Source organism: Arachis ipaensis, chromosome B10 (genome assembly GCF_000816755.2).
Source record: "Arachis ipaensis cultivar K30076 chromosome B10, Araip1.1, whole genome shotgun sequence".
In the NCBI taxonomy this organism is placed as follows: Eukaryota; Viridiplantae; Streptophyta; class Magnoliopsida; order Fabales; family Fabaceae; genus Arachis; species Arachis ipaensis.
In genome coordinates this window covers 20,646,466-20,658,577 of record NC_029794.2, presented here as the reverse complement: position 1 = coordinate 20,658,577, position 12,112 = coordinate 20,646,466, and the positions used below count along the sequence as shown (strand labels likewise).

The following is a 12,112-nucleotide window of genomic DNA, read 5'->3' as shown; positions in this document are numbered from 1 at the left end:
AATTTTGTTAGTTAAAGTTAAGAATGGTGTTTCAATTGTAATTAATTGTTAAGTATAATTTTTATTTAAAATAAAGTATTATTTTATTTAAAGTGCACTATTGTAATTATAATTGATTGTACATTAGAGCATCTCTAATGTTAGTTCTAGTTTCAATTTTATTTTGGGTCCTACAAAAATATTTGTAGGATCATATATTATAAATAGTGATTTGAAATTTAAAGTAAAAATTTATTCCTCCAATACTTAGTCTTAGTTCATTTAGAATTTTATATTTTTTAATTATTTTATCGACATAATTATACGAATGATAAAATTTTATTGATTTTCTATCCAACTGATATTGTATCTCTAAGGTGAATTTAGAGTATGATTTGATTTGAAATTTTTGTTTAAGATTTAGGGTTTAGAATTTAGAGTTTAGGGTTTAAAGTATGATTTGATCTAAAAATTTTGTTTGTACATATAAATAAATAATAATTAGTGATCTGATTGTATAAAAATTTGAACATAATTTAATTTGAAGTTCATAATCAATTAATCATAACAACAAAAAAAGTATTAATTAGTTCTTAATATCAAATTTAGAGTATGATTTGATGTAGTCATATGAAGTTCTCTTTTGCACTTCTAATTAAGTGTGAATTAGTGATTTCAATCAAAGTTAAAGCATTATTATATATGAAATTTATTCTTACACTGAAAATTAATATTAAATAGAAGTTGAGATCCAATATAGAACATAATTTAATGTCAAGTTCACTGTTAAATCTCTAACTATTGTGAATTAGTGATTTAGAATAAATTTAGAGCACCATTTTATGTAAATTAATGATGAAGATAAAATTTTAAAAGTAATTTTGATATAAAATATACTCTCGTACATACATCTATCAATTAGTAATTTGAATTAAATACAGAGTATCACTTTATGTATGATTATTTGTAAACTTAAAACTAAAAGTTAATTTGTTTTTGAGATGACACTTAGAATATTATTTGATATGAATTTTACTATTGTTTCTCTAATTAAGTGTTGATATCAAGTTCATAATATTATTTCATAGCAAATTTACTCTTACATCTAAAAATTAGCGTCAATTTGTTTTTTATGAGATTGAATTTAGAATATGAAGTGATATAAATTTTTTTATTAAAGATCTTTATAAAATCACTTAAGAAAATATTTTAAAAATTCACCCAAACAAAATTTTATTGTATTGAGTTATTTATTTTTTAAAGAAAAATCAGAAATTAATGTGTTGTCCAAATTAGATATATATGTCAATTAGTAATTATGATTTAGGGTATTTAACATTATAAAAATTCATAGATGAATTTGTGAATTTGTATTAATATCTGATTTGTGGATACTAAAATAGTTTGCAATCAATAAAATATCACTCTACATTCTTTTTATTTTTTCATTAAGACACAAATTACAAAGAAAAATAATAAATAAATCTTTTTAAAATACTTTTATTATCTATCTTTTCTTTTAAACCATGGTAAATACTAAAGAAGTTCCCTCCAATCTTTCGAAAAACCCCAATCCCAAGTCCTAACACATTTTGACATTTTGTATCAGAATAACTAATCCTAACCCTAACCCTAACTCTAATCCCAAAGCCCCTTTGAAAATTCCCAAATCTATGCAGTTGATGGGGTGGCTACTAGCGACAGGACCTACATTATTCCTCTCTGCTTGCCTTGTTCCTTCTTATGCTCACATGCTTAGTCTCTCTGCATCTGAAGTTTGAAGCCTTGTCCCCCTGGGTGCTCTCATGCATGTTTGTCTACTCTCACAGTTGTCGGAGAACATCACGAGTTAGTTCAGGTAGGCAGTCTCCTGTTATTATATTTCTGGCTTCCTATTGTGTACTATCTATTTCTACTAGCTTTTTGTTATTCTTATGTATAATGGTTTTATTGGTTTATGTTTTAATAGTTTTCTTCTTGAATTACTTGTAGAACATAAGTAAAGTTGCTCCCTGGATCATTTACATGATTCTTTTGGCATTTGAAATAGTTGAATGTAGATTGACGGTGTTGAAGCAGCGCTAAGATTGCTATCAAGCTAAAATATTGAGATATGCTTTAAACACCAACATCTCATTTCATTTTTTTTATTTTCTTCTACTTCCTTTAATTTTTTGCCCCCTAGGTTACAAAAGAAAAGACAGGGGATAGAATTGTTGCACTCCAACAATTAATGTTGCCATTTGGAGAGGTGAGTGGTGCACGAATTGTGATCTCAGGCAACGGCGCCAAAAACTCAGTACGCACGTCTTAATAAATCGTTTTTCATTCAAAACTTTAATACAACTAACCAGCAAGTGCACTGAGTCGTCCAAGTAATAAAACCTTACATGAGTAAGGGTCGATCCTACGGAGATTGTTGGTATGAAGCAAGCTATGGTCATCTTGTAAATCTCAGTTAGGCGGATATCAAATGGTTATGGAGTTTTCAAATAATAATAATAAATAAACAGAAAATAAAGATAGAAATACTTATGTAAATCATTGGTGAGAATTTCAGATAAGCGTATAGAGATGCTTTCATTCCTCTGAACCTCTGTTTTCCTGCTGTCTTCATCTAATCATTCCTACTCCTTTCCATGGCAAGCTTTCTGTAAGGCATCACCGTTATCAATGGCTACAACCCATCCTCTTTGTGAAAAAGGTCCAAATGCTCTGTCACGGCACGGCTAATCATCTAGAGGTTCTCGATCATACTGGAATAGGATTCACCCTCCTTTTGCGTCTGTCACTACGCCCAGCACTCGCAAGTTTGAAGTTCGTCACAACCATCCCTTCCCAGATTCTACTCGGAATACCACAGACAAGGTTTAGACTTTCCGGATCTCAGGAATGGCCATCCATGGGTTCTAACTTATACCACGAAGATTCTAATATCTCGAACTCGGTCCTCTGTATTAGATATCTAAGAGATACTCATTCTAGCTTGTTTGCATGTAGAATGGAAGTGTTTGTCAGGCACGCATTCATAAGTGAGAATGATGATGAGCGTCATATAATCATCACATTCATCATGTTCTTGGGTGCGAATGGATATCTTAGAAGCGGAATAAGTTGAATTGAATGGAAAAACAATAGTACTTTGTATTAAATCATGAGGAACAGCAGAGCTCCACACCTTAATCTATGGAGTGCAGAAACTCTACCGTTGAAAATACATAAGGGATGAAGGTTCAGGTATGGCCAAATGGCCAGCCCCCAAACGTGATCAATATGATCCAAAGTTGAACTAAAAATAATAAGATGTAAATACAATAGTAAAAAGTCCTATTTATACTAAACTAGTTACTAGGGTTTACAGAATTAAGTAAATGATGTAGAAATCCACTTCCGGGGCCCACTTGATGTGTGCTTGGGCTGAGCTTGAAGTTTACACGTGGAGAGGTCATTCTTGGAGTTGAACGCCAGTTTGTAACGTGGTTCTGGCGTTGAACTCCACTTTGCAACTTGTTTCTGGCGCTGGACGCCAGACTGCAGCATGAAACTGGCGTTGAACGCCAGTTTACATCGTCAATCCTTATTCAAAGTATGAATTATTATATATTTCTGGAAAGCCCTGGATATCTACTTTCCAACGCAATTGAAAGCACGCCATTTGGAGTTCTGTAACTCCAGAAAATCCACTTTGAGTGCAGGGAGGTTAGAATCCAACAGCATCTGCAGTCCTTCTTCAACCTCTAAATCTGATTTTCGCTCAGGTCCCTCAATTTCAGCTAGAAAATACCTGAAATCACAGAAAAATACACAAACTCATAGTAAAGTCCAGAAATATAATTTTTAATTAAAAACTAATAAAAATATACTAAAAACTAACTAAATCATACTGAAAATATACTAAAAACAATGCCAAAAAGCGTATAAATTATCCGCTCATCAGTGAGTTTTCAAATGTATTGTGATGTAATCTATTTCTATAGTATCATTAGATGTTATCAAATCCATTTCTATTTCTATAGTTTTTATTTAGTGTATCTCCTGACGCTCTCGTTTGTGTTTCAAGGAAACGACTTCTTTTAGTGATTCCCTTACAAAGTTCATTCGAACCATTCTTGCTGAGGAGATACCTGCTTTATCTTCCACAATTAGCGACTAGGGAAAAAAGATCAATGCAATCTTGGCCATTGTTTCATCTGGACCCAGATCTGTTGCTGTTCATGATGATGATACTAATGCTGATGAGAATATTACCATGAGGGGGCTACCTCCATCAGTGATAGCTCATACAACCACAACAAAGGCTCCATTGCATCGAAAATCATCAAGGTGTCCTTTGTCTCAAAAGCACGAACCCGATTACGAACCATTCGGTCTGTTGAGTGATCATGAAATCAGCGAAAATGCTGACTTGAAACGGTGTAAGAGTACCACTAAACGCAGAGGTCAGAAAGCAACATCATCGATTAAGGTTAGAAACTCAATTAATTGGCTTTATTTGGATGTTCATCTTCTGAAATGGATTTTTCCCCTAAATAAACTGAAAACAGTGGAGAAAAAGGGTTTTACTTCCCTTTCTAATTCACAAAATTCTAAAAATAAATGGGGTTTTCAGTTTTTGTTTTTTATGTTAAAAATCCTCTTTGACGCAGAAGTTGCATCTTGTAGAAGAAAATCCCCACACATGGAGACTTTAAACTATAGCGAGGATGTCCATGGTAATACGAATCCCATGATTTGGTGAAATTGTATGGTGATGAGAATCCTCTTTGACGCAGAAGTTGCATCTTGTAGAAGAAAATCCCCACACGTGGAGACTTTAAACTATAGCGAGGACGTCCATGGCTATATGAATCCCATGATTTGGTGAACATGTATGGTGATGAGATTCTTACGGTACTATTCCCTTCTTTCCCTCATATCCTGATGCACTAAGTACTCTATGTCTCTGTTTCAAATACTTATACATCTTTCTATCCAAATTGATAGTGCTTGGAGGTGGCATTTAGGCTAACATCGGAAATGGTTTTCATGGGGAGTGAGTTGGCTATTGTTGTCTATATCTTTGGAGCTGATTATGACCCCAAGTAGGTCACTTCTAATGATTTTGAAGATTTGGAATCAAACGCTTATTTCATGAGATATAACCTATGATTTTGTTATTAATAGAGAGATTCTTGTGCCTAATGAATATTGTTGTGGAAGCCGGGAAGCATTGATGACCCTTTATCCGAAAAATCAGGTTGGAGATAACGTAAGTCATGAAGTAATTCATGTGATATACCTTTTTAACTCTGTTGAATTTGATTGATGACTGACATTTTCTGGCTCGTCAACTGTAGATTTTGAATCTGGTGGCATCAATGCTTATGAAAGATGCAGCAGTTACAGTGAAAGGCAACAAATGGTTCCGCCCAACCACTTTTGCTGTAAGTTTCTAATGGCATAAATCATTTTGCTTTTGATTATAGTCATTATTTATTTATTATCCCAAAATAGTTTGAGTTAAGCTTTGATTTCATATTACTCTTGTTATTGTTAATATCTTGTAGCAAATAGCACTCTAATGAGATATCTCTGTTGGGACAATGGAATACATCAAAACAAACTTTATGGGCAAGGTTGAAGACCTCTATAAGGTAATAGACTACCTTGATGACTTATTTCAACTGTGATAAAAAATCAACTATTTTTATTCTTGTAACTAATAAATGATTTAATCTAATGACACAGATATACTTACCTATTAATATTAAAGATCATTGGTTCCTAGTAGTTGTGGAAAAAAGTAGAGGGTTGATTACATATCTAGACTCTCTAAAGTGCTCAAAACAAAGGCACGAGAGGATGAAGGCAATAGAAGATGTGGTATGTTCAATGGACTTTTAACCTTTAAAAATATATCTTTGTTTTGATTGTGAAACCAATCCCATGTCAAATTGTGTAGTTTGATTTAGATTTCTTTCTTAGAGAATCTACTATTGGATGATTGGTTTTACCAATTAGATAATACTAAAAGGCCGATGGTTTTAAAGTTCAAATTTCAAGAGCCAGAGGTGCCACAACAAGATGCTTAATCGTAAGTATCATAAATCAATTACTTAACCCATGATATAATTTATGATTATACAAACCATGTAAGTTAAATGCTTAAACTTAATTCTTTGATGGAGGAGGCATTAATTTGTTGTAAAAAATAATGAAACTCTTGTTTTTTAAGCAATGATTGTGGTGTGTGGGTTGCACAATGGCAGACACTCTGTCATCTATGGTGGCGTGGTGCCATACCGGTATGATCACTTGCTCCAATTTGAATTATATACTACAATTTTTTTTGTTTTTATAACATCTATCTCAATTTAACGATGGAGTTATACGGCTTGAATATTAGGTGGTCAACGAATACAGCAGAGTAAGGATGGCCATAAACTTAATGTATGGACCTCACAATCTAAGGAAAAAAGACATTCAAAGACTTGTTATTGAAAATTGGAATAAGAAGATGCCTAAAAATGTCATTCAGTCTTAGGGTGTAATCTTTTAGAGCCCATGTTAAAAAGTAAAAACTATATAATTTCTAAAATTGTGGAAATATAATTGTCTTTATTACCTTGTGTTTTGTCATTGCTAACCCCTATAATGAGAGAATTTTTATGCCAAGAAAAACCCAAAAGTAATGATGACATGATTAGTATATCTAAATCTAAGTGGGTTCCTCATTCTAATAATTCTGGTCTCGTAGGCATCAATGGTTTGTGTCTTTCAAAATTACCTTTACACTTAAGATGGTTCAAATAAAAACTTGTACAAATAGCCCTTAAAAATACTTGATAGACTATTCAGATTAAGATGTACATTTGGATTGGTTTCTTTACTTTATTTTCATAAGAACTTTTTTATTACAAAAATACTTTTGCAATTGGATTAGTTCATTCAATATTTTTCAACAAAAACTTTACTACAAAAGTCATTTTGCATTTGAATATACAACATAAAAAAGACATTGATAAAGATAATTTAATAGAGTTTTTAAGTCATGTACTCATGATATTATCTTATCAGAGTGGCTGATCTAAGGATCTAAATAATAAACTAAAAAACCTTGAAGTTTTCTTTACTCAACTACCAGGGAGTGTGTTATTGCCCACAAGAATCTCCATATCAAATACTTGAACACAACCATCAGAATTCATTGAACCAAAACTGTGAGTATAATTCATTTAACAAAAATGAATTACAAATGGACAAAATATCTGCACAGTTCACATACTAACAACACTGGAATGTTGAAAAGGTTCAGCAAGACAATGTAATATCCCAGAAGCAAAAATCTCATCTGCTTTGCAAATTAAGTTATTTTTACTATTCTTTCAAGGTATTCCTAGCTTCCATGGCCTATATAAACATATCAATGGTTATGTCAAAAATCATGAAGAATTATTTTATAAAGGTTAAAGCACAAATTACAAATCATTTTCACCTATAAGAGTCATTGATGCCCAATATTTTGCAAAGTGGTTGGTTGGCCAGCTACTACACACTGTGGCGTTGGGAACAAGTTACTAAGAGTTGGATAAAATTGGACCCCTGAAAATGCTCCTATACACGCCTCTACCATATTTGATTAAGAACCCATGAGCTTAGTACTAGACTCTGCAGTACAGTTGCGCCCATTATTCTCACTCCTAGTGGCACCAAGAGGCTCTTTTGCTGCCTATCAAGCATATCAAAATAAATAAAAAATAATTCATTACAACCTAATGTCACATTTTCATACTTTTTATATCTATACATAGATGGAATTACACAACCAAAACATTTAACCATGCTATGAGAATAAATATGATTAACATACTAATATGAAAATAATTGATAAAAATCTTTTCAAGGAACAAAATTACTAATCACTGCATAAATAACCTCATCTGTGTCTGTACATCGAGAAGGAAGATGGTCATGGCTCCGATCACCTTCGTCAACCAACTTTGGACAATGTAATACATACTTCAAATGTTCGTGATATGAAGAGTTCAAGTGTTATTTAGAAGATATTAATTTATATTTTTAGAATATTTTAATTTAATTTGATGTATTTTGATTTTGTTTATTTAATTACTATATTGGGCCTTATGTTTGTGGATTTAGGGTTTTCTATATTTTAACCTAATAAGAGGTTATAAATACCTCATAAACTAGGGTAGTCACAGTAGAGAATGATTTAGAGGTTTGAAAACCCCCTTTTGGTTTCGTGATGAAATCATGGTGTGGATAAGTGAGGTTAAGTGAGTCCCTCTCTTGTTGCATCAGGGAATTGAGTAGAAGGTTGAGGAGTCCCTTCGATTCAATTTCCAAACAATGGCATTGACAACCTAGGTTGAAGAGTTCCTTTCTTGTTGTGTTAAGAAATTGGATAGAAAGTAGAGTGATTCTCTTTGTATTCAATTTCAATCTATCCTTTTTGTTTCTATTCAATTTCAATATATCTTGTTTTATTCAGTTTGAATCCTTATCTTCTTGTTTATCCTCTTTGTATGACCTTTCACGAGGCAATTTGAACATGACCTTTTCCTAGTTTCATTCTTCTTGAGTTTGGGTGCACCTTTTGTCTTAGCGACACATGGATCACCAACAAATTTAGCAACAGGATGCAATACATCAGTAACCCCATTTTGCATTTTAATACTGCACCTTTTCTCTAGATCTTTGGTCCATCTAGTCACTTCATTCATTGTATCACCAAAAAGTGGAACCTTTTGAGCTGCAAGGAATGACATCCACATTGTGGCAACTGACATAGCACCATATCTCATTAACAAACCTTTTTCAGCGTCATTTACAGTGCTTTCGACTGTTTGATTATCAATATACTTCTTTGCATCTCGGGTCAATCTTTTTAGAATTAGACTTTCTGGAAATTCATCTACATCCTTTCGTCTTAGCACACACAACATATGACTACAAGGATACCCTTCGTGATCCCAATGACAGCATTCACACTCCAATTTCTTCTCATTGTGATCACAACTGTAAATATTTTGACCCTCTTTTGAAAAGCACAAATCTTGTATACCATATTTGTGGAAAGGGGTTGACTATGTATAATGTCTAAAGAAACCACTTCTTAAATTTTCTTCCTTACTAGTTTGAATATCTCTCTAGTGTAGATGTTTGCAACACAAAGCTCGAGAGACTGTAAGCCAGTTGTCAAAACATGATCAGAATTGATTGTCTTGAATTGAGCAACCATCTCATTATTGTGATAATCTCGTAAAGCCCGCTCAAGATTCTCCACCAACTCTAAAATACTGTGCCTTGAATGAACAAATCTCTTTATAAAGTTGTTAATGCCTTCACATCGTAAAGTGGTTCTAAACCCAACATAAAATTTATCCCGAAGAAATGCCCTGGCCCAACTTTCTTTGTTTTCATATTGTTTGTCAATCCATGATGTGTCACTACCACCAAACTCTTCAACCAATTTTGACCATTCCTCCTCAAATTCATCAACATCCCACTTGGTATAAATGAACTTCTTAAATGATTCACATAAGCTTGGGTCCTTGATTCTCAAAGTAGCATTTTTCTAAAGATGACATCCCCACAATGTATAGGTCACATTTGGAAAAATCTCATTAATCGCCACTCTCATAGCCTCATATGCATCAGTCACAACAACTTTAGAATGCTTGTTCATCATGACCTCCAAAAAGTTAGCTAGTAGCCACTTGTACGTGGATGCCATTTCATTATCAAGTATGATAAACCTGAATATACACGTTTGACTGTGATGGTTACTCCCAGAAAAGATTACCAAGGGTTTCTTGTACTTATTCTTTTTGTATGTAGCATCAAATGCAAGGACGTCACCAAAATATTGATAATAAGCTCGGCATATTCCATCGGCCCAAAATAAGCTACCCAACCGATCTTTCGGAGTTGAATTATATCGTGACATAGCCATCAAGTCAACGTCAGCCTTTCCAAATATATAGCTTATGGTGGCGTTGGCATCACCACCTAAAATGCCTAACCGCCGACTTTTGTCAAAGTGATTATCTAAGTCTTTCTTTGTAACACCAGCTCTAGCATACCCACCAGCTTGCCCAGCCATAAACCACATAATTTGAGATGTTTTCACACTATACATATGCATGATGTCAGCTTGTGCCTTGTTTGCATCAGTTAACTGCCGATGGTTCGGAATCAGGTGAACCATGTATTGTGGTACTAAGTCATGGTTATCTTCATCGAACAAATTCATAACCCTCCAAATGGTTGCACTTTTATCAAAGTATAAACACAATTTAGCTTGACAATTAGTTCGTGTTTCAACCCTTTGTTCCCTTTTTAGTGAAACATTGTCATAGTATTTCTTCTTTCTCAATCCGGCCATATTACAAAAGAACTTTCGCCTTGAGTAACAACCATTTGGCATATCTCACAAACATATCATATGCTACCTCAGATGTTGGAAATGTATGATTGATAATATCTTCAACTGTAACAATTTCACACTGCTTGCAGCCACCACATTGACATTTTTCCGTTTCCATCTCTTGGTCCAAGCTACAATCATCGTCATTAGCTGAACCCACCTCTGTAGTTTCCATCTCCATCTAAAAATTACATAAATAAAGTATATCAATGTGCAATTTAATATCAAAGTAAATATGCATATAATATTACTCAATTCACTCAACTAAGACCTAGCCTAATAAATTAGAGGGGACAATTACTCTTTTTTAGAATAATGATAAAAAAATATATAATTGTAATTATATTGTACTAAGTTATATTATGATAAAATAAAATGACATGGTAGAAAAAATATTAATCTACATTATTACAAGGGTTATTATTGAATATACACAACTTTAAAGCAGGTAAAGATTTTACAAATTTATGGAAAGGCATTTATTTCCATTTCCAAAAGCCATGAAACACTATCCTTAAAACTCTATTGTGGCAAGGAATTTGTCAACGGATTTTATTAATTTAAAGAATTTATTTATGATGTTTTATCTCCGCTCACTTCTAATATGAAAGAGTACACTCTAGAGTACATGAAAACAAAATTTATTCCTTGTGTGTTTGGCTAAAATTAGGCTCAATGCCAATCAAGTAATCACCATAAATTCTGAACAAGCAAATAGTTTGCAAATTAACGTTTATATCAATGATTAAATTTTAGCAACATAAATTGCTATTATCAATTAGAAAGAATAACCTAACAATTAGAAATTACAATTACAAATTATAAATTACCAATTATCAACCAAATCAAGAACACAACAACAATTAGAACAAAAAAAAATAAAAATAGAGATCCATTACTTCATTTTTGTTGGAAAGGAGTGAATAAAGGAGTGGAGTGCTAGTGGTGACGAGATTTACATTGTCGTTATACCTCCTGCAAGAAATGACCATAGGAGATTTAGTGGTGGAAGAAACATGGATTAGTGAAACACTGGGCTCCTTCAAAATCACCACTCAACTTACCTCTTGCTGTAGAAACATGACTTCTGTTACTTCTTCCGAAAAATTATTACAAGAAATCCCAACAAATTTTTACCCTCTCCTTCTGAAATCTTTAACCCTTGATAGTTCAGAGAAGGGAGGGAGGATGGAATTGAGGGTTTTGAAAATTGATGGCTTAGAAGAGGGAGGGTGGGATTAAGGATTTTGGAAATTGCTAGCTCAAAGAGAGGGCGGGAATAGGGTATACCAGCTCATAATTAATAAAAATAATTAAAATTAAATTTAATTGTTATCATAAATTAGTTTATTTTTATATTGGTCCAACCAGATTCATTTAACACGTTAATCCAAAATAGAAAAATTATGCTGCACCAACTTTAATTTCTGGTCCATCAAAGGACACATATCCATAAATTTTTTAATCCCAAAATATATCCAATGGTCTAACTTTGAGATTCAGCAGAAGTCATTTTTCATGACTTCATTGGAGTGGCTGCTAGGGATGGGAAAAACCCCCGGTGGGGCAGGTATCTGCGGGAATTTACCTGCCGGGGGGTGGATATGGGGAGGATTTTCCACCCGCAGGGACGGGGGATGGGGCCCCGTTTATTAAACGGGGCGGGAGCGGGGATAGAGGTACCCGCCCCGTGGAGACTCGTTT

General features: G+C 33.4%; 1 protein-coding gene and 1 long non-coding RNA gene across 2 annotated transcripts in view; one reads left to right on the top strand and one right to left on the bottom strand.

Moving 5' to 3' along the window:
• The window catches only part of LOC110267909, a 40,025-nt gene that overhangs the window by 24,927 nt on the left and 2,986 nt on the right, over positions 1 to 12,112 (bottom strand). The gene's annotated exons all lie outside the window — the stretch shown is intronic.
• On the top strand, positions 4,347 to 5,286 carry LOC110267911. The gene is made up of 3 exons (XR_002355882.1): positions 4,347 to 4,444; positions 4,768 to 4,869; positions 4,963 to 5,286. It is a non-coding gene; the product is annotated as an uncharacterized LOC110267911 (long non-coding RNA).